This window comes from Pteropus medius, unplaced genomic scaffold (assembly GCF_902729225.1).
Source record: "Pteropus medius unplaced genomic scaffold, Ma_sr-lr_union100, whole genome shotgun sequence".
Classification (NCBI taxonomy): Eukaryota; Metazoa; Chordata; class Mammalia; order Chiroptera; family Pteropodidae; genus Pteropus; species Pteropus medius.
This window is the reverse complement of record NW_024349797.1, coordinates 4729530-4751372: the sequence shown is the minus strand read 5'-3', so window position 1 is coordinate 4751372 and position 21843 is coordinate 4729530. Positions and strand designations below refer to the sequence as shown.

Below are 21843 nucleotides of genomic sequence, written 5' to 3'. Positions count from 1 at the left end.
GAGTTCCTGGCCATAGGCACGCCCTCCTACTTCCCTTTCTGCTCTGGATTTTTCCTCATATCCCCTTCCATGACCTCTGTTCTCAGATCTGCCCAGCCCCCATTCCCTTCCAGGACATCAGTCAGTGGCCCCGGTTCACTCTCACTGCTAGGAGGTCAGTCCTTTGGAAGAAAGGGAGGAGGGGAGGGGTGTTACCATAATGAGGGTTCTGGTTAATGTCCTTCCTCACCTGCCATGCCAGCTGGCCATGCATCTTCTGTGTCACTGAGCCCTTCCTTGCTCTAAGCTGCCCTCAAGTCTCAATCTCTGTATGTCTTCACAGAGAAAGATGGTTTGCCCAACTTAACATATGAAGAAACTGGGTTGCCGGCAGGCTAAGAGAGTTGCCTAAGGCTGGGGAGAGTGGTGGATTTGAGATCAGATCTGGGGGTTTTTGGATCCCCATTCAGTGCGCTCTGGCTTGGATCAGTAACTCCTCAGCTTGAGGTGGGAGAGCCTGGAATCACCTAGGTGTAAGTAGATCCAGATATTCTCACAACCCTTTCCAGATTCTAAGAATGAAAACCTCCAGCCAATTATTATGTGCAGCCAAGATAGAGAAACACCCGCTTAAGATTTCCAGGGTTATTTACATCTAAATATGAGTTCTTAAGAATTTAAAATGTTTTCTGACTCCCCCAAAATAAGGGGGAAGGATGAGGATATTTGAAGATAAAGGATGGTAGCACAGTGCCCCTTAAATCATGTTGCAGTGGGGCACCTCATAAGAACTGTCTTTATATTCTCTTCTCAGGAGATCTGCCATCCCCCTTCCCAGCTCATTCTGAGTCTGGAAAGTTGGTAGCAGGTCTAAGAGGCCCACACCACCTCTTCACTTGAATCTCCAAGCTCTTACATTTCTCCCTTGGCCATCTCTTCATGAGGCATCATGCCTGCCCTCTGTCCTCTCCTCATGTCCGTTAGAGCTGTTTGCCCTGCCCTGACTGAGCTTGAGCCACTTCCTCCTGGGCTAGACTGAGGCCTTGGTCTCACTGGCATTCATAGCCCCTGGGTCCATCTCAAATCCTATTCCCTGAAGGCTTCCTCCAATGAGCAGCCCAGTCCATACATTGTCTCCACCCTCTTTACACAGCTGGCCTTTGCTGCTACTGCCTGGCGTCATTCTCTCATGTTTTCATGCACATAAACTGCCAGTTCCCCAGAAAACTGATGGGTTCCTTGACAGCAGGGCCCATGTCATGGTGGTTCTCCCACAATGACCGGCATGTGGCAGACCTCAATGAAAGATACGTGGTCCTTTATCCATGGCTACACTCAGGGGCAGGAAATAACAAAATGTGGATAATTTGCATACATTTGCACACGCTTATTTTTGCACTTTGTTGGTGACCAAGTCTTCCCTCCCAAGTCACAGCATGGAGTGGAAGGAGCATATGATTTGGGGGCAGGAGATTGGTGTGAATCTGGCTCTATTACTTATTAACTGAGACTTAACCTCTTGCTGCTCAGTTTTCTCTTCTATAAAATGGATATAATTATGTCCACCCTGCCTACACCAGATGCTTGTGACAGTTAAAGATGGTACATGGAGACATTTTTCTAAATTAGGAGTACCACACATGTTGGTTGTTGCCTTTGCCATTTTCTTCCTAGGATTGAGGTCAGCTTTCCTTCAGAATGGCCCCTAAATGGTCCCCTCATGTACCTTTGAAGTCCTAGCACAGGGTGAATATATTGGGGTTCCACCTTGCCATCTGGCTCATTAAAATAAGGCAGCCAGTAGCTGGTACCAACAGAAGGATGCTCAGCACCACGGACAGCACCACAGCTCTGCTGCTGCTTCTCTTTGCCAGGGTTCTGTGGGCAAGGCCCTATAGTGCCGGCTAGTGCCCCTGGTCCCAAAATAATAACAACAACTGACATGTACTGAAAGAGTTCTATGTGCCAGGCACTTTGCCAACTTTCTTAATGCACCTATCAAATTATATGCTGGATACAGTCAATGGCCTTTAGCATCCATTCCCACCTCTAGTGTGCCTGCTTATATTGCAAAAGCTAGAAAGCTAAAAACTACATTTCCAACACTCCCTTGCAGCTGGAGTTCTGAATACAGACCGGGTTCCATTAATTAGAGGCACTGGAGATAGATTTATAAGGTGGAAGGGAGGAGGAAGCCATCTTCCTGCTATTTGGGTTACGTTCTGCTGACAAGCAATGCTGAGGAGAGGAAGTTCTTTGTAGCAGATCAATGCCCCAGTCTCTAATTCCTGGAGGGGGTGGGCGGTGAGGAGCTAGAGGCAATAGTGGGTCAGGCTGCAGAGGCTCCTGACTCCTGGCTTGCCTGTGAGGCTGCAGTGGTCCCATCCTGGCTATGGCTGAGGAGTGGTTTGTCTAGTGGGTCATTTCTGCTCTGTTCTGAAGACACAGATTTTAACCCTTCTGGTGATTTTGTGAGCATGTAATTCCCTGTATTAAATTGTTTGGTTTAAAGCTCTTAGTGTTCTTTAAAGTTCTTAGAGTTTTTTCTTCCTGTACAAAGAACAGGTAGGTTCCATTATTATCCTATCTTATGGATGAGGAATCTCAGGCACAGAGAGGTTAAGTATCTAGCTCAGGTCAGGCAGCTGGTGAGCTGTGGGACCTGAGCCCAGGCCATCTGACTCCCCAGCCCCCTCTAGGAATGATGCCCCCAGGCTGAAGACAGAAGCTAAATGGAGAAAAGTAAATGCTGACAGGAAATTCTGGGAACGTACTCCAGGCCCCAGTGGGCACAGCCCCTGAGGCGGTCTCAGGAGAAGAAAGAGGAAGAAGATGTGGACCTTGTGATGAGTCAGGCATGGTACGGGTGCCTTCTTATGGTCATCCCACTGACCATCATTTACGCCTCACAAGCAAGCTAAGAGGTAGCAGCCTAAGAGGTGGATATCAGTGTCCCTATTTTGCAGGCAGAGAAACTGAGGCTCAAAGAGGTTAAGTAACTGGCCTAAAGTTACAACTGGAGAGAGACAGAGGCAGGACTAGAATCTAAGTGTCTGGCTCCACCACATCATGAGGCCTCTGAAGCCACAGCTGGGGAGAAAGCTGCTTTGCTCATTCTAGGAGGGATGTATTTCTGGGGTACGGGAAGACAGGCTCCCAGGGTTGTACTGCATTTAAGAGACTTCCCACTAAAGGGGAGGAGAGGCTGCAGGTGGCAGAGGGAGCAGGCGTGCAGCAAGGGGAGAAGGTGGTCGTCTTTACCCGGGCTGGGAGCTGAGTGTGTGGGCTTTCCCCTCACCCATCTCGCCTCTGGGACCTCTCTCCTTGCCAGGAAGGTTCTTTTTCTTGCCCTGAAGAGCCTGACTCAGGGGCCCACACCTTTCTGCCCATGGCTCCAAGTCAGCGAGCAGCCAAAATAGTGTCCCAATGGAGCTGGAGGCAGGAGGGAGAGACAGCTGTGGGGACGTCACTCACACCCAGGTCCCTGGGAGCTGGGCAGTGACTCAGGAGACATCAGGAGAAGGGGTAACTCCCTGCTCGTATTAAAAAGACAAAAAGTAAGAACAGCAGAATATAATGCTGTTAAACTAGATGATCTCAATTCTAAAAATAAAAAAAAGGAAAGAAAGAATAACAAATAAAATTATGCCTGTAGAAAAAAACGACCAGTTTTCTCTGGGTGGTGGGACTATGTACTGACAGTGGTTTTTTAAAAAACTTATTCTGAATTTGAATATTTAATATGAGCATGTATTATTGTTTATAATTAGAACAAGTCATATTTAGAAAGGAAAGCTTGATGTTTCTAGGCATGCATACGATCAGTTTCTCTTTTTGCTTCTGCATCAAATCCTTCTTCCCTCTTCAAGTGCCCTTATTCTGACCAGCTCTCACTCAAGCTTGCTCATGGGGTGAAGTAGCCCATTGGTTTCTGCCTACTCAGAAAGAAGATTCAAGGCCTGAATCTGACGCAGCCTCTGCCTTCCTTCTTTACAGAGTCTGGCTGGGCCAGGTACAGGAAGATCAAGGCTTGATCTTGCATCGTGTGGGCCAAAGTAGCCACCACACCCCTGGGGGTTGGTCCAGAAGCCAGAGGCACCCTCCCTCCCCAGATCAATAACTCCTCCTGGCAGACATGGTATGGTGTCAACCACAGCATTGAGAACTAGATGCATGGATCAGGGCGAGGGTTCTGTGGCCTCCCGCAGCATAGCTCTCAGTTGGGCAAGCAGGGGCCAGCCTGCCATGCCACTTACTCAGCCCCTCTCTTCTTCCCACTCCACTCCCAATCAATCAGTAGAAGATGGTGGCCACTGAGGACCCTATAGCCATCTTGAGGGGTGGTCTAAACCTAGACTCCTATGGGGAAGGGAACAAAGGAGAAACAGGAGCTTCCTGGAGTGGGGCTGGGGCCTTGAAATGGGCCCGGCCTGGGCATTGTCTCTGAGGTGCCTGGTGGAGGCCTAGTGTGCACTTTCTCCCAAGTTACGAAACGTGTTTACAGTTATCACATCACCTGGCCCCCAATAGCCTGTCGGGGCAGCAGTGATGACTGTCCTCATTTTACAAATGAGGGTGCTCAGGCATGGAGAGGGTGAGGAGCCTGCCCAGGGCCACACAGCCAGCAGTGGTGAGGCAAGTTGGGGATGGAGGTCTGAAGCCAAGGCCTGAGCTTTTGCATGGCTCCCTATTCCTTCTGACATCTAAGCTCCTGGCTCCTGGCCTGCTCCAGGAAGAGCCCCCCTTGGCCCCAGGGACCCCCCCCCAGTCTTACTACCTCCACCTCCCTACAAGAAGTCTCAGCTCTAGCAGATGGATGGCCCTTGTCCCCTCAAAAGTCTTGGCTTTCACGGCCATGCCACCCTGAACAAGCTCAATCCCGTCTGACCGTGGAAGCTAAGCAGGGTCGGGCCTGGTTAATACTTGGATGGGAGACCACCTAGGAAGACCAGGTGCTGTAGACATAAAAAAATTAAAAAATAAGAGATTGTAAGATGACAAGGTCCTTGCGTGAGGTCAACCAAGGGTTGCCTTGCCTAAAAAAGACTTCGATTTCTTTGCTCCCTCCATTTGTGGAAAGGCTTCCTGATCCTCCCCAGATAAGAATGTTCCACTGTCAGGCCCAGCTTGACTCTGCTTCCTCCAGGCAGCCTTCTCTGAGTGTCAGCAATCTTATCCACCCCTCATCTCTTATAGCCCTCACTTATTCTTTCCTGCAGGGTAGGAGGTCCCAAGGAGAATGAGATGTGTTTTTCCCCCTCATCAACCTCATTCTAGAAGAGAAGTGAGAAAGGCCTTGGCTAAGAAGCAATTGTAATGTTCAGTGTGTGTGAGACAGGCTGCCAGTGGCAGGACTCACAGACGAGGGGCACTGAACCCAATCTGGAGTGTCCAGGGAGGCTTCCTGGACAAGGTGAGCCTGAGTTGTCCTGTAGGTTGTGATGAAATCGGCTGGAAAGGCTTTCTGTGGCTCTCCTTAACATGGCCAACGTGGCCTACTTAATGCTCTCCCTTCACCTCACCCAACTCTCATTTTCATCCCGTGGCTGCCTTCCTCTTTCCCTCAATGCCTGGAGCAGTCTGCCTCCCCTCCTGTCACAGGGCCTTTGCATATGCCTGACTTTCTAGCTGGAATGCTCCCCTCTCTCACTAGTTTACTCATTATCCCACTAGTTAATCTCAGCTCAATTTTTGCTTCCTCAGGAAAAAACGACAGACCAGGTCGATCCCCCGTATTCCACGTCTCAGAACATCTTGGGGGAGACATAGTGTGGGTCCCTAGGGAGCGCTAGACTCTTTCCTCTGCTGTTTACTAGCTTCATGTCTTTGGGCAAGTTTCTTAACCTCCCTGTGCCCCAGTTTCCTTACCTGTAAAATGGAGATTTTAATAGCATCTACCTTATTGGGTGAATGTGAGGATTATATGAACCAATTCACATGAGACACTTAGAACAGTGCCTAGCACATAACAATGGTTTAATACAATTAAGTATTCTTTTCCTTGTTAGTGCCTAGAACATTTTATGGCTATTTACGGGATGACATAGCAAATGGCTAACTCCCCCAATGGACAGAAAGCTCCTAATGACAGAGCAGATGGTTGTGCTTGCTCCTTATTTTCTCTGCTGTGCTGGACAGAGCTTAGTGCTTTACAAATATTTGTGGAAGAAAGAAATGATTGGCAGCGAGGTTAGGGTGGGTCTCGTTTGACCCCCATAATCTCAAATCCAGAACGTTGTGGCTGACGAGGTTCTTACAAATCTTCTAACCTAAGCCCCTCTTTCTGCACATGAGCAAAGGTTGCTGCTGGCTACCACTTCCCTGGCTTCCACCTCACAGGGCAGGCAGCCCTTGCCCACCTCCATTCCCACCTTCCTGGGGTGCTCTACTGCCTGATCTATCTGCTCAATCAGTAGATTGAGGGCATGCATGGTGAAATCTTGGACTGAGGCAGCCATTTCTGTCTTGATTTAGAAAAAAAAAATGTGGCACATCTCAAATCTGAGTGTCGTGGAGCAAATCAATTCCCATCAGAAGCGGGCGAGGCTGCAGGCTTCAGTTATTGCCGTAATTTCTGTCTCCGTGGTAACAAGTCTGGACTAAGCCTTCAGCTAGCAAAGACTGGACAAAGGGCTGTCAGCAGCAACACTGCCCACTCCCCAACCCCCGGAAGTGTTGTTCTCTCCCCAGCCTCCTCCCTGCTGGATTCCACATCCCCCCACCCCGTGCAGGAATACCAAGTGAACTGAGTGGAGAGGGGAGGGCAGGGGAGAGGACATGCAGCCAAGGCAGAGGCCCTGTGGATCCCAGAGTCAGGCCCAGTTAGAGCCAGAATGAAGGTGCCAGGCAGCAAGAGCAAATAAACAAGATGCCGTTGGGTGCCATCTCACCCCAGAAACTCCTGCTGTCAGGATGGGCTCCAGCAGATGGAGCCACAGGCTGGGGGGTAACAGAAAAGACCAAGGCTCTACAACCAGGAGGCTGAGCCCTGGCCCACGCAGACCCAACCAGATGTTAATAATTGTTGATATGTAGATAGAACAGGCCTAACTCATCACCTGTGCTGCGCTGGCCCTAGGCTAGGAAATGAGGAAACATAAATAGCAAGTGGGTCTGACCTCAGTGAAAGCACAGTCAGGTGGGGGAGAGCAAATGACAGCGAAAGCACCCAATCAGAATATAGAGTAACAGATGCTCGTTCAGTGAGGAAAGCAAGACGCAGGCAGCACCAGGAGAATGCCGCCTCCTGCGCACCGGCCTGCATCTGGATTTTCTCTAGGAGACCCAGGAAAGTCTTGGCAGGGGCTGCCTTCTGGGGAAGGGGAGAACTAGGTGGAGGCTGAGGCAGGGTGAGGAAGACTTTCACTATATTCTCTTTTCTACATTTTGAGTTTTGTATTATGTGCATGCATAACCAAACTGAACAAAAAAAGCAAAACCAAGATGGAAACGGCACCATGTGATAAATAATATAATAGGGCGTGATCCACTTTGTGCTAGATTTAGCGGGGAAGAGCAGTTCTGACATTGAGGGGTTCTCATCCACTCAGGATCTCAAAACTCTCATCTTCCAGGGGTTTGTGTCCCTCTGTCTCTGTACCTGTGCAATTTGGGATGTATAGATCTATTGGGTCGAATAATATCCTTCCAAAATTCGTGTCTACCTGGAACCACAGAATATGACCTTGTTTATGTAAGTAACTATGTGTGGATGTTAATTGGATTTATTGTGGTGATCATTTTGCAATGTATACAAATATTGAATAATTATGTCGTATACCTGAAACTAATATAATGTTGTGTCAGTTATACCTCAATAAAAAAAAGAATATAACCTAATTTAGAAATGGGGTCTCTGTGAATATAATTGGTGAAAAGGAAGTCATACTAGATTAGGGTGGACCCTAATGACTGGAAGGCTACAGGGAGACAAACAGAGAAGCAAGCCATTGAAGGCAGAGGCAAAGTGATGCAGCTACAACTCAAGGAACCCCAGGGGTTGTCAGCGACCACCAGAAGCCAGGAAGAAGCAAGGAAGGAAACTTCCCTAGAGCCTGCAGTGGGAGCCTGGCGCTGCTAATGACTTGACTCCAGGCTTCTAGCTCCCAGAACTCTGAGAGAATAGATTTCTGTTGTTTTAGGTTGCCCAGTTTACGATAATTTTTACAGCTGCTCTAGGAAATGAATACAGTGGGTCTATGTGTTCGTTTGTGTATTTTGAAGTGTATTGATGTGTTTTGTGTGTATGTATCTGTGTATGTTTTTGGAGGCTATTTGGGTGTGCTTTGGAATGTGTTTGTGGCTATAATTTGAGTTTTGTGGTGCATGCGTATTTGTGTTCACATATGTGCATGTCGATTTGTGTCTGTATGTGCATTTGTGCATGTCTATATATTTGTGTATCTTGGTGGGCATGAGAGCATGTGTGTATGTAGCCAGCAATCTCTATGGTCTCTCTGGGACCTCACATTCCAGAAGTCTGCCTTGGGGCCCCTGCTTCGGGGGTTGGCCACAAAGAGATGCTGGCCAGTAGTGGGGAGGCACTAGCATCATGACCAGGTTGGAGTAGAATCCCATTGAGACTAGGGCCACCTGGGATAGGAGAGGTCTGAGGGGAGAGTGTCCTCGTTGCACCAGCCCTATCAGCAAAAGGGGTGGGTCCAGCAGGAGCCATAGCCTGGCGCCCAGCCCGAAAGCCTTCTTGGAAGCCTTCAGCAGAGCAGAGGCCCCGAGAGGGGCTCCATCTCCTATAAATTTGGGTTTCTTTGTAACATCAGAGCTGTGGTTCTCCAAATGTGGTGCATCAGCATCACCTGGAGGACTTGTTAGACCACAGGTGCCTGGGCCCACTCCAGAGTCTCGGATGCAGTAGATCTGGGTGGGGCCTGGGAATTTACATCTCTAACGAGTCTCTGGGTGATGCTGACACTGCTTGGTGTAGGCGTCCTGGTCTTTTAGGACAGGCTCTGGGAGACAGTCCTGGCAGGCTCAAATCTATTTTCTTAGTATATCTCCCCCAGCTGCCCGCACCACTCACAAAATCATTTGTTCAGCAAAATAATGGGCCAGACTCTGTTTTCTGCATTCGAGGTGGTTAGAGTCTAGGCATAAAATTCTAGTGGGCACATGGACCCCTCCCCTCCACCTCCCCACACCCCGCCAAAGGAACTATGACAGGTCTGCATAAGTGCATTCCTGAGGCCTGGTGAAGGAGTGCTGGGAGCACGGAGGAGGAGCACCTGACTGAGCCCTAGGCAGTCTGGAAAGTCTGCCTGGAGGAGGGCTAGCCAAAGCAGCTCTTAAAGGATGGATAACAGTAGTCACATTAATTGAAGGCTTACTTAGCACTGTGCTAAGACTCTGCAAGCCCAAGCTCTTTCGATCCTTACAACAACCCCAAGATGGGAACTATTGTGGCAGAAGGGAGATTTGAGCCCAGACAGTCTGCTTCCAGCAGCCACATTCCCAGCCTTGAGCGCATATGGGGCTTCCCACCTGAAGAGAAGTTGCCACATGGAGGCCAATGGCAGGACATTCTAAGAGGAGACCATGCATGCATGCATCAAAGTGGAGGGGGGTGGACTTAGATTGTGTTAAGGTTTTCCCTTGAGAGAGTTCGGGTCTCCCAGATGGAAGCATACCACCCCTCGGGGCAGGAGAGATGGGAGGGACACCAGGCTGTGGCTCTATCTGTCTAAACAGGGCATGAGCCACACTGACTGAAGAGGGGATTGGAGAGAGGTGAAGGAAGGGGGTTTTGTCTGTGAGTGCAGCTACATCAGTGATGGGTGGGAGCCAGATGTCAGAGGCTGTGGGTCTGGGTCACATGGCTTCACAGGGCCTAGGGCAGTTGGGGGCGCGGTAGAGGGGGCCCAGAACACAAGGGGCCAAGAGTCACAGTGCCACTGTGGTAGAGGCTCCTATGGATCTGCTGTGTGAAGGTTAGCCCTGAAGAGAGGCTGATGGGCAACAGGCTGGTACAACCTCCGTGACTTATGACGGCCCCCACAATTTGGCCCCCAGGCAGTCTCTGTGTGGCTCTAGTTGTCGCTGGCCTCCTCAACTAGAGTACAAGTCCATAGGCCAGGGACCAGCCTCATGCTGACCTTGCTCCTGCCTCTTCAGTTGGGGGCGGGGTGAGGGAAGCCACTCTAATCCATGCTGAATGAGAATTCAAATAGCCACCTCAATTCAGAGAGAAATGAGCTCCAGATGCAGCAAGAGGAATTCTAGTTAGACACAAGGAAGCACTGGCCTGGGATGCTGAAGGATATAGTAGCTATTTCTAGAGAAGAAGAGACCCATCCTTCTGTCTCTGTCACCTGTCTGGAAAAAATATGGCGAGGGCTCCTCCATCAAACCTCACCTACATTTTAGTTTCCTCTCTCCTTTCCTGTTGGCCCCATGCTCCTGCTTCTTTGTCTGAGTGGACCAAAGGCTCCCCCAGCTTGTCCCAGTGTTGCTGGAGGCCTTTGAGCTTGGGCACACTCAGTTCAGCCCATATTTGCTGAGCCCTGCACCTGCCCGAGGTGAAAGAGCCCCAGGCCCTGCCCAGGGCACTTCCGGCTAGATGAAGAGATCAGAAGTTAAACCACTGCCTACACCCTGGGCAGAATAAGGACCATGCACTGAGGAAGGTATAAGCCACGGCTCAGAGATCACAACCCCAGAGAGCCAGGGAAGGCTTCAGAGAGGTGGCAGGTAGGATTTCTAGACTGACAGAAACGAGCGGGGCCAGGCGAAGGGGATAAATGAGTGGAGAAGGGACGCAGAGAGCGGAATACTCCAAAAACGGCAGGTAGACTGGTTTGGCTGCAGAAGCAGGGTGAGAAGGATCTGATGAGAGAACAGATTGGGCTAAATCATGAGGTCCTGAATCTCAGGCTGAATGATCTGCACTTAATTTGTAGGGAGCAATTGAAGGTTTTGGAGGAAGGGCGTGACCTCAGGGCTGGGGCTAGAAGGGCTTCCAGATCTTGCTTCTTTCCTAGGATTGCATGAAAGGCACCTGACTGGCCCTGATTCTGAGCCCACAGGCTTCTTGGGGTTTTCTAAGAAAGCAGATAATTGGTGTCTCAAATGTCACCTTTTACTGAGGCCTGTTCTGATGATCCTATTTAATGACACGACCCCCCTGGTGCTCCCAGTCCCCCTTTCCTTCTGCTTTGCCACCGCATTTATCCTCCTAACATACTTCACCTATCACTGATGCTGTCTATCATCTGCCTCCGCTCTCATTAGAATGAAGGCTCTGTGAGGGCAGGGTACGTGTCTGCTTTCCTTGCTGCTGAGTGTTGCAGTGCCTAGCATAGTACCTGGAATCCCAACAAATTCATTCATTTCTTGAATGAATCGAGAGAAAAATACCACCCTGCATGTACCAGCAGGGGTTGGTTTGTTCCTTCCCTGTCACTTCACTCTTGGCTTCCTGAACTTGGCATCATCTAAGTGGAAAAATCTCTGAGAAGTCAGACAGAACTCTGCCTTTCCCCTGCTGTGCCTCTCGCCCTTGTCAGGAGTCTGGGAAGATTTGGACTGTTCCTCCTCACATCCTCTGCCAAAACATCACCACTTTCCTTCATCCTGGAGTGGAGGCCAGGCGAGGAAAATTTCAGCTAAGGAAAGCGAGAGGCCGGGAGCACCGAGACAGCTCCGCCCGGCAGTCTGGAAGAACAACTCTGAGGTACTGATCAGAATAACCACAAGTTACCGAGTGCCCACCCCACACAGGCGCTGTGCAGGCGATCTGGGCATTTGTTCCATGTCGGCCTCTTATCAACCCTATGGAATGGGTCTTATCCTCCCATTTCACAGATGGAAAAACAGACGCTCAGAGAAGCAAACTGACATGACCAAGTTCTCCCCGCCAGGTGAGGAGTCCAGTTTTGAACATGGGCCTTCCTAGTCTAACCCAGGCCTCCCTCCTGCCAGAGAAGCAGCTGAGATGCAGGGTGCAGAGCGTGCCGTGTTCTCCCTTGAAGGTGCCAGATCAAGGGGGTCTCTGCTGGCCCCAGGCTTCCCACCTGAGCGATAAGAGCTGAGGTTCTGGTCACCTTCCAGGGATGAATGAGGACTATGACATCACGTCTGCCAACTGGCCTGAACTCACCAAAGAGCGTGAGTTATAACTGCAGTCGCTGCCGGCTCTGGCCCGTGGCCAGGCATCCTCTCCTCACTCTGAGGTGAACCATGAGGTGGGAGTCTGAAATAGTGCTCCCTGCACTTGAAGTCTCAGAAGACCCAAGGGAAACCATACCTCCCCCTGTGTGCAGATCCAGGGCCCGACATCCAGAGCTGCCACTGCCAGACCACAGTTGGGAAGGCAGAAGAGCTTGCATCAAACCCCCAGTGTGGGGCTGTAGGTGGCTGCATTTCCATTCCTGAGGGAGTCAGTTTACCCGCCTCGAGGATGAAAACCCTCTCAGCAAATGTTACTGATTCCTTATTATGCACAAGGAAAACGATACAGTTTCTGCCTTTGAGGCCTTTAAATAGTCAGTGGGGAGCCAGGGATGATTTTAGAGCTGGGGAGTAAGATGACTGCACTGTGCTTTAGGGACGTTAATCAGGCAGCAGAGTGTGTTTGGGGGGAAAGAGGCTTTTGTAATGAGCAGAGCTAACGTGTTAGGCACTCACTGAGTGCTAGATGTTTCGAATGCTTTACAGAGATCGACTTTAATCTTCACAGTACCTCTAGGGTTCTGCTGTTATCCCCATTTCACAGATGAAAAGACTGACTATAAGCAATTACCCACCTGACTCCCGAGCCTGAGTTCTTTACCACTATTGGATGCTGCCTCTTGCAGTAATCTAGATGGGAGGAAGGGTCAGCTCAGGCTGGGGCAGTGGGCGTGGATGGAGAGTGGGAGTGGAATAGCCTGCAGCTAAGACTCCTTGCCCTGGAGAGCTGTCACAAGGCGGGATCAGGAAATTATGAGGGAGATGTGAACATCAAGCACATTGATCTGCACAGAAAAGAACTATATCTAAGATTAATTGACCGATAATAACAACAGTTGCAATGGTGCTTGGCCAACAACTCACTCAGGATAACTACTTTGACAGAAAAGGTTTTAGAGACACTCAAATAGCGAAATCTTATCACAGTAATAGCCTCTCTTGACTAGCCAATCCTTTCTCGATTGCATTTAACTTGTTTACTTAAATAGGGGAGAAAGCCTCACTTAGATGCTAGCCTGGCTTTAACACCTTCTAGCTTTGGATGTCTGATGTCCCTTTCACAAAGAGGGAGGAGTTGTTAGGAGTCACTGGGTAGGTGGAAGGAGAGGAGAGGAACCTTGGGCAGAGGCTGCCAGGGGCCAGGCAGGGAGGAGGCAGCTGAACCAGGAGGGGCCTGAGACCCACCAGCTTCCTGCAGTTGCTCTGATGAGATTACACCTGATTCCTCCGAGTGCTTCAGCTACAACATTTTAAACATTATTGACACAAGTAATGCTTGAGAACTAAAATGAGATTGCGGTTGGACTGTATCACTAAGATCTCTTCCAGCTCTAACAGTCTATGAAGATACCATTTGTCACAACCCTTTCCTGAGGAAGAAGTGTCGAGAGGCAGGGAACTCTCAGAACAGCTGTGTCTGGCTGGGTTCTGGCCCTGTCCCAAACTAGAGTCAGCTGGGCAAGAGCTACTCCGGAGACCCAGCTAGCAGCCCAGCCTGGGGATGTTTCTGCGGAGCAGGGAGCATCCTAACCAGAGTCAGAGAGTTTCCGGCCTCTTTCCCAGGACTTAGGAACATGGGTTACCTGGGACATAGTATCTTTTGGAGAGAAGACTGGGCCCTTCCTGCCCAACCCCCCATATTGGGTTGTGGGTTTGGGAGGGCGTAGGGAAGGCCTTCGCCCAAGCACCGAGTGGAGAGCGGCAGGCCACGGCAGTGGGGTGGCCGCTTTTCCCAGCCTTGAGAAAGGAACTGGTGCTAGGGGCTTAGCTCTGCTGGGTGGCAAAATGGCAAGAGTACCTACCTGGAGCAGCAGGTGAGGTCTGGGGCTCAGGCAGATAGGCTGTCTCTGGCCCTCCTTCCTCTCGATCTGTTGTCAGGTGCTTCTGAGTGGCCCGGCCACGATCCTGCTTGACTTCTGACCACAACAGTACTCGTCCAAGGCTCTGTGGCACAGGGGCAGTGAAGCACTTTCAGTACAGGTGGTGTAGATCTTAGCCCTCCCCTAGCGCCCCTGCGGCTCCTCCCCTAGCACCCCTGAGGCTCCTCCCCCAGCCCAAGCAGGCCAGGGCCTGCCCAGGTCCAATATGCCTGCCAGCATCTTCCCCCAAGGCCTCCTGCCTCAGGGGAGCTCTGATGGGATGAGGGGCACCACAGATGTAATCACGACTTCCAGTCTGCCCCCACCTCCACATCCCAGTGCCCAGCCCTGGGTGATTTAGCCAGGGAGCCATCCTTCATCACGGCAGAGCAGGGGGCCTAGGGGAGGGGGACCAGGGACAGAGCACTGCACTGGGAGTCCAAGCACCTAGGTCTGCTCTGCCACTTTCCCCCACTGGTGAGCTGGAGCACCTTACTTTCCTTCCTGGAGAGCTGAGGTGGGGGCCTTCAGTCTAGATAAGAGACACTGTCAGCAGGGCTGAGCTGGGGAGATTAGAGGAGGCCATCAGGTGACTTCAAGTAGGACTTCAAAATCATTTGGTGGTGGGACTTGCTAAAAGGTAGGTTTAAGGGCCCTACCTTAGCCTGCAAAGTCAGACTCTCCAGGAGGGTGCTGGGAATTTGCATTTTAACAGGTTCCCCAAGTGCATGCACATGGAATAAGACTCGCTGGACTATGTGCTGGAAAAGGCCAAAAAGTCCAAAGATGAAGCTTTGATCATATGCATAAAGGGGTCAGCAGCCCCTTTCCTGAAAGCAGCATCACAGGAGCCCAGTCTCTGCAGATAGGCCGGCTAGGGAACCCTTGCTGAAAACTCTTTAGGTCTCATTTTCCTCGTAGACAAAATGGAGATTGAAGATGGTCTCTTGGGCCCTTCCAGATGTAAAATTTTAATGTAAGAACTGATGAACCCACTAAGAAATGAATTTGAAAAGAAAATTCAGGGAGAGGCATTTTAAATAGTATTTTCCCTTACAATCGGTTTCTTCTTAAATATTTTTAAATTCTGAAAATAACATGCTTGTGGGGGAAAAAATCAAACCATTTAAAATAATATACAATGAAAAGTCTTTCTGCTATCCCAGACCTCTGTTCCTCTCCCAAACATAAGCACTGCCAAGTTTCCTGTTTAAGTTTTCCTCAAGAATTTTTTCGCAAATGTTGACACATACCTATGCCTGCATCTAACATATTCCTGGTACTCTGTTTTGTTAGTAACCGTATATCACATATCTATGCATAGATATGCATAAACAGATCCTCATAGTGTTCCACCGAAGGATGTACTATAATTTATGTGCATCTATCCTGTTAATGGATGTTGCGTTGTTTCTACATTTTTGCTGCACAAAGCTGCAATGATCATCTTTAATTACCTATCTCTGTGCATATGTGTGAGGTTAGCTGTAGAATAAATCCCTAGGGATAAGGAGTCAAAGGTTAGGTGAATCTAAAATTCTGGCAGATAGTGCCAAATTGTCTTCCAAAGTGGATAAACCAGTTTGCACCTCCCAGCCATGCATGAGAGTGCCTGTAGCCCTCGACCACACTATGCATTATCAAATGTTTAAACTTTGTCAATATGACAGATGAAAAATGAAGTCTTATTTCAACGTGTGATTCTTTAATTATCCAAAAAGAAAGACATTATTTTCATGTTTCCTGATTGGTTGTCATTTGCATTTATTTTCCTGTGAACTCTCTATGTCCTTTCTAATTTATCTTAAAGATTTTTAAGAGGTTTTTCTAAATTAAGGCATGTGTTTTACAAATTGTCATTTGTCTCTTTTTTACTTTATGGCATTTTTGCTCACAGAAATTTCAGATTTTTCTGTAGTCAAAAGTATTTCCTACTAGAGGATCCTAAAAAAAATATTTGCTTGTGTTTTTCACTAGTATTGTTAGGGTTTTCTTTCTTTCATTTAAATCTTGCCTTCTTTTAAATCTTTTCTTTCTAGAATTTATTTTGGTGTAAGGAGTATGGTTAGGCCCAGCTTTATTTTTTTCCCTCAGGGGCTAGATAGTTGTCCCAATATTATGTTTGAATAATCCACTTCCTTCCCCCCAAACCGCCTTCCCACTAGATTCAAAGTCTCGATTTATTCATCCAACAACTCATCCTATGTTGTAGGATGAATACAAAGAGCATGATCTCTGAGGCAAGTGCTAGTTCAAATTACAGTTTCACTTGATTTAGAAGTTACCTAATCTTCCTGCGCCTTAGTTTCCTCATCTAAATATGACAACAACAGCACCATTAGCGTAGGGTTATTGTGAAGATTAAGTGAGTTATTTCAAGTAAAGTATGTAGAAAGATGTAACTATATGCTGTCTACAAGAGACTCAACTTAGCTGTAAAGACACGCATAGGCTGCAAGTGAAAGGATGGAAAAAAGATATTCCACACAAATGGTAACAAAAAGAGAGCGGCGCGGCCATACTTACATCAGACAAAATAGACTTTAGGTTGAATACTGCCGCAAGAGACAAAGAACGATACGATAGCATTATAAAAATGTCAATTCTCCAGGAAGATATAACAACTATAAATATATATGCACCTAGCAGAGCACCGAAATATGTGAAGCAAACATTGACAGAAGTGAAGGGAGAAATAGTAACATCATAATAGTAGGAGATTTCAAGAAACTACTTTGCATAATGGGTAGAACAACCAGACAGAAGATCAATAAGGAAACAGAGGACTTGAATATATTCAACACTATAAACCAATTGGACCCAACAGTTATCTACAGAACACTCCACCCAACAGCAGCAGAATACACATTCTCAGTGCACACTCAATATTCTCCAGTATAAATCATGTGTTATGCTACAGGGGAGGGGTGTAAACAGTGCATGGAACATGGGAACACATACATTGGTGATTACTATGATCACCATTGCATATCAAAAGTGCTTTGACTTAGTCTATCTGCACTCTTCTGTTCTGTTGATCTGTGAGCCAGTTCCAAAATTTGATAAATATCTATTATTATGTATCTAACCGCTGGGGAACCAGGAGTGAACAGTAGTAATTAGAGCTGTTAGTGCCAACTCTGGTTAGACTTACTTCCAGTTCTGTTTAGCACTTTTACTGATTTTGTACATGTTTCCTTCCATTACATTTTAAAAGATGCTAACGTTTACATATAGAAAAGCTATACATTTTTAATATTTATTAGCTGTCATCTTAGTATTTTTTTTTTATTTTTTCTAATAGCTTTTTCAGTGGATTATCTTGTTCTTTTTTATTCCAGGGGATCGGTCTTATCATCTGCAATTTTAATGGATAAATTGGCCTCCTTTTGTAACTTCTATTTTGAAAATTTGGCTTGTACTTCTAGAGACATGTTAAAGAACAGAGGTAATGGTGGTCGTTTTTTCCGTGTGTGTGCGTGTGTGTGAATCCCATACACACACACACACACACACACACAATCATGTTAAGCAACATCCATCTATTCCTATTAAACAAGAGTAAAAATTAGAGACATATGTTGAATTTTATTCTGATGCCTTTTAGGCATTTTCAACATATATGAAGTTGTTTACACATTTCATCTCTTTTGAATTATTCGTTCGTTCAATTATACTAATAGTTCTAATACTATTGAATTGATATTTCTGTAATATAGCCCCACTTACTTGTGGTGTATTCATTTTTTTTAGCACAATGCTGTGTAATTCTATTTGTTGTTATCAATATCTGAAATTTGCATCAACATTCATAAATAAGACTTTTGAAAATATTTTTTTCTCTTTTTTCTGCTATCTTTGTCGTGTACTGGCTTCATAGAATAATTCGGAAATTTTTTTTCTCTATGATCTGGTACATTTGGTGCAGTTTAAATATCATTGGAATTATCTCTTCCTTGAAGATTTGATAGAAATTAAAAGCTGTCTAAACCTGGGTTTTTTGGAGTAGAGTTTTATGAAAACTCAGCTTCTTCCATGATTATTGGTCTGTTGGGATTTTCTAGTTCTTCTGGGGCTAAACTGATGACTTCTATTTTCTCAGAAAAATATCAGCTTCAGCTAGTTTTCACTGTATTTGCATGTGGTCAAGCACGGTACCCTCTAAGAATTCTACTTTCCCTGTATCAATGGCTATTTTCCCCATTTTAGTGATCAGCTTTATATATTTGGCTATTAGACTATCTAGACTTAAAAACCTACACATGACATCTGATTTGTTTCCTCAGGGCCCTATTCACTACGTTCACGGCCCAGAAATAGGAGAGCTAGAATCAGGGATGAGGATGAGAAAAGTGGCAGAAGAGAGGCGGCTCGACATACTTAAGTCATCCAACAAACAGTTTAGAAGTGCAAAGATTCTGCATATTTCCCGGGCTTGAAGACCCTACACATCCTTTCCCACCTCCTCTACACCCGGTTACACCCTTGCTGCAACCTTCAACCCCACTCCAGCTGTCATCTCCTCTGGAACCCCACATCCTTCTGACTCCCATTTCGGGGAAAAGTCAGCGCCTCTTCTCTGACATCCAGACTACATTTTTTTTTTTTTTTAATTAAAAAAAAAAAAACCGAACACCAAAAATTAAAAGTATAAAACCAACGGAATTAACAAATGGGAACATTCTGTCGTTTTTGCTTCAGATCTTGATTTGTTAAAAGAAGTGTTACTGACAAATTAGAAGGCCTTCCCCTTCCCCTTTCAGTCAGCTCCTCTTCCTCTGCTAAAACCACTGCAAGCATGAGCTTGGTAGGTATGGCAACGTTGTAACATGTTTGTATCCATAAATCACATAGTATTGTTTTGTGATTTTCATTAAACTTAAATTTTCAGTAATGGTATTATTCTGCCATTCCCTTTATATGCAATATTGTTTTTGAGATTTATTCATGTTAATACAGAACTTATATACACATATACCTATATCCATGTGTGTATACAGATACATCGGCTATATTGAGATATAATTTACAAAACAGAAAATTCTCCAATTATATATATATATTAACCGCTGCACAGCATCACATTTTTAGTTGTCTACTCCATTATTATAGACATTGAAGATACTGAAGTTGAGATTCCTTTTTTGTGCTTCAAACATTGCTGCCCTAGATATTCTTGGAACGATCTCCTCATGCACATGTATGAGTTTCTCTAAGTAATTATATACCTAGATTTGAAACTGTTGGTCATAAAGTATGCACATTTTCAGCTTTAATTGCTGTTGCCAAAATGTCCCCTTGTGCTTTGCACTCTGAAGCTGTTGTCATTATCCGTTGACTTGCCTACCTGCCCCTTCCCCATGAATTACCAGAGGACACGTGTATGACTGGCACTCAGTGAACACTTGATGAATCAAAGGATGAGCTCACTGTCTAGCAGAAGAGATAGGTTCCAATGGGACAAGTCCATTAAAGGCTGTAAGAACTCTGGCTGGGATCCAGGGAAAGCTTCATGGAGGAGGTGGCATTCAAATTGAGTCGTGAAGGGCAGGGAGACTCTGAAGAGACAAGGATGGGGATGAGGACAAGGACTGGGCTGGGAGGAGGAGGTGGGTCAGAGTTCAGGCATGTTTGATCAGCCATAGCGGCAGTTCCTAGCAGAGCTGGAAGAGGGCAGGGTAGACAAGTCGAGTGTGTGTATTTTGTAAAAACTTCAAGGTGTTCTGACCCATCCCCTGTCCTAAGCAGGAAGGGCCTCTGAGCTGGAGCAGAGTGTGAGGGATGAGTGAAGGAAGCAGGAGGGCAGAAGGTCATTTGGGTTTAATCCCAGGTGAGTCTTCAATGGCAGGCTCTGGGGGAGCCAAAGAGAAGTGACCGGGTCAGAGCTGGGCTCAAAGAAGACTCATCGGTTAAGTAGGCAGAGAGCAGAGATACCCACGTCCTGGAATAAGGCCTAGTTAGAGAGACTGCTCCTCTCAACCTTCTTCCTTCCTCTGTCTTGGGGAAAGATCTGGTCTGCCTCGCCTGGGTTTCCTCCCCAGACCCACAGGAGAGCACTGGGGCTTGGGTCCTCCTGCTTCTCCACTTTGCAGCTCTGTGAACCAAATCAGGGGCTTGCACATTGCTTCCTGTCCCCTGCATCCCCATTGCTCTGTGCAGGTACCTGGGCCGGGGCCTTGAGGAGCCCCCTCCAGGGCCTGGCTGCACCTCATCTCCTCCTGCTGCCCCTGCTCAGGTTCAGCCACCTGAACACACCTTCAGTGTGTCCCAGGCATGGGGTGGGGGTGGGGTGAATCCTATTCTATTCTCTGCTGTTCTTCAGCAGGATCTAGTTCTGGGCACCCTGCCCAGAATGGAGGGGAAGGGGAGAAATGCAGGACCTTCATTTTCAAGTCCTTTTGTCTTAAGCAACTTCAGCAAAACCACCAGCAGTGCAAGAGCAGGTGAGCTGAGGATGTGTCAGCCATGCTCCAGGGAGGAGGGACACTCCACTAGAATCAGATCACCCAGGGCCAGTTTGGGTTCTGCCTCGGTTGTGTGTGTGTGTGGCTGTGACTATTAAAACCTTTCTGAGCCTCCGCTTTCTCATCTATCAAGTGAACCACTCACATCTGCTCTGCCTCAGGGGCGTGCAGAGGATTAAAAAGTAGTGACAAGGAATGTGAGGTCACTGAGTGGCACCAGGACCTCAGGCCAGAGACATTCTTCAGGCCATTGCTCTGGTGCCTGAGAGGGTCTCGAGAAAGCCTGGCCTAGTTTGCAGGTCTGGGAACACTGGGCCTCAGCCCAGGAGAGATTCTTGGCCCAGTAACAGTTTGCTATACTGAAGGACACCCCCATGCCTGCCACTCCCGCTGAACACCCTCTGGTTCTGAGAAGACCTCCCCCTCTGCCAGGTTCTCAGGGATCTGAAGCTCTTTTGAAGGGAACAGCTCAGTTCCAACAGTGCCTGAAACAATCAACATCGCTAGTCAGCCACTGCCACCAAAGACCCCTGGACAGCTTGCCACTGAGCAGGTAAAGAGGTGAGCAGATAGAAGGAAGGAGGCTCCCAGTCACGAAACATGTTCTGCTTCCTCCCATTCATCCTCCACATGACCCCACGCTGAGGGTTATTTTCCCACGCTGTGAACAGAAGATTCACAGGGGTGAAGCCAGCGGGTAAGGAAGCAGGTGGGAACCCGGCTCCTCAGTGCGCCCCAGGCAGTTTGTCTGGGTGTGTCTTGCTCTCCATGCTCCCATGACCCCGCCACCCAAAAAGCACAATTTTCCCACGGGGCTCAGGGTGAGTCCAGTTGCCCTCTGCGGCATTTCCAATCTACAGCCAAATCATCATCACCAGGACACCCAAGGCAATGAGGCCTCCATATCAAAAACCCAACACACAGCCATATCCTAGGCCAGTCGGTCCATTTTGCTTGTTTGTATCTCCAAAGACCTCAGGATGCCTTGCTCTTTTGCTGGGACCCCATGGCCTGAGGCCACTGTACCTCTGGCTGGACACCATTGTGAGAAGACTCAGCCAGATTGGGGAGAAGGCTCCTATCGCCAGGGCCACCTTCCTTGGCGAGGCCACTCAGTGATGGGGAGCACAGGCTTGGCTTCCCACTGGAAGCTGGCCTGGCCCTTCTGCCTCTGATCCTCCGAGGATGCCAGAGGCTCTGACTTGGCATGAACAAAGGTCTGCAGGCACAGGGCGGTGCCATACTTCAGCCATCCCCAGCCCAGCTCTTCGGATCTCGTCTTGAGGGTGCTCGTGCAAAACAGCAGAGTGGAAGGGTGGGAAGAGCAGAAGGTGGGAGCCCAAGACACTTGGATCTTGTTT

At 47.9% G+C, this 21843-nt stretch overlaps 1 protein-coding gene and 1 pseudogene across 4 annotated transcripts in view; one reads left to right on the top strand and one right to left on the bottom strand.

The window, feature by feature from the left end:
* The window catches only part of TMEM63C (transmembrane protein 63C), a 63973-nt gene that overhangs the window by 38429 nt on the left and 3701 nt on the right, over nt 1-21843 (bottom strand). For all 4 annotated transcript variants that reach the window (XM_039883899.1, XM_039883901.1, XM_039883903.1 and 1 more), the window contains exon 2: nt 13962-14103. The gene's annotated coding sequence lies outside the window, so the exon portion shown is untranslated. The remainder of the gene's footprint in view (nt 1-13961; nt 14104-21843) is intronic.
* Nucleotides 4825-4943, top strand: LOC120619844 (uncharacterized; annotated as a pseudogene).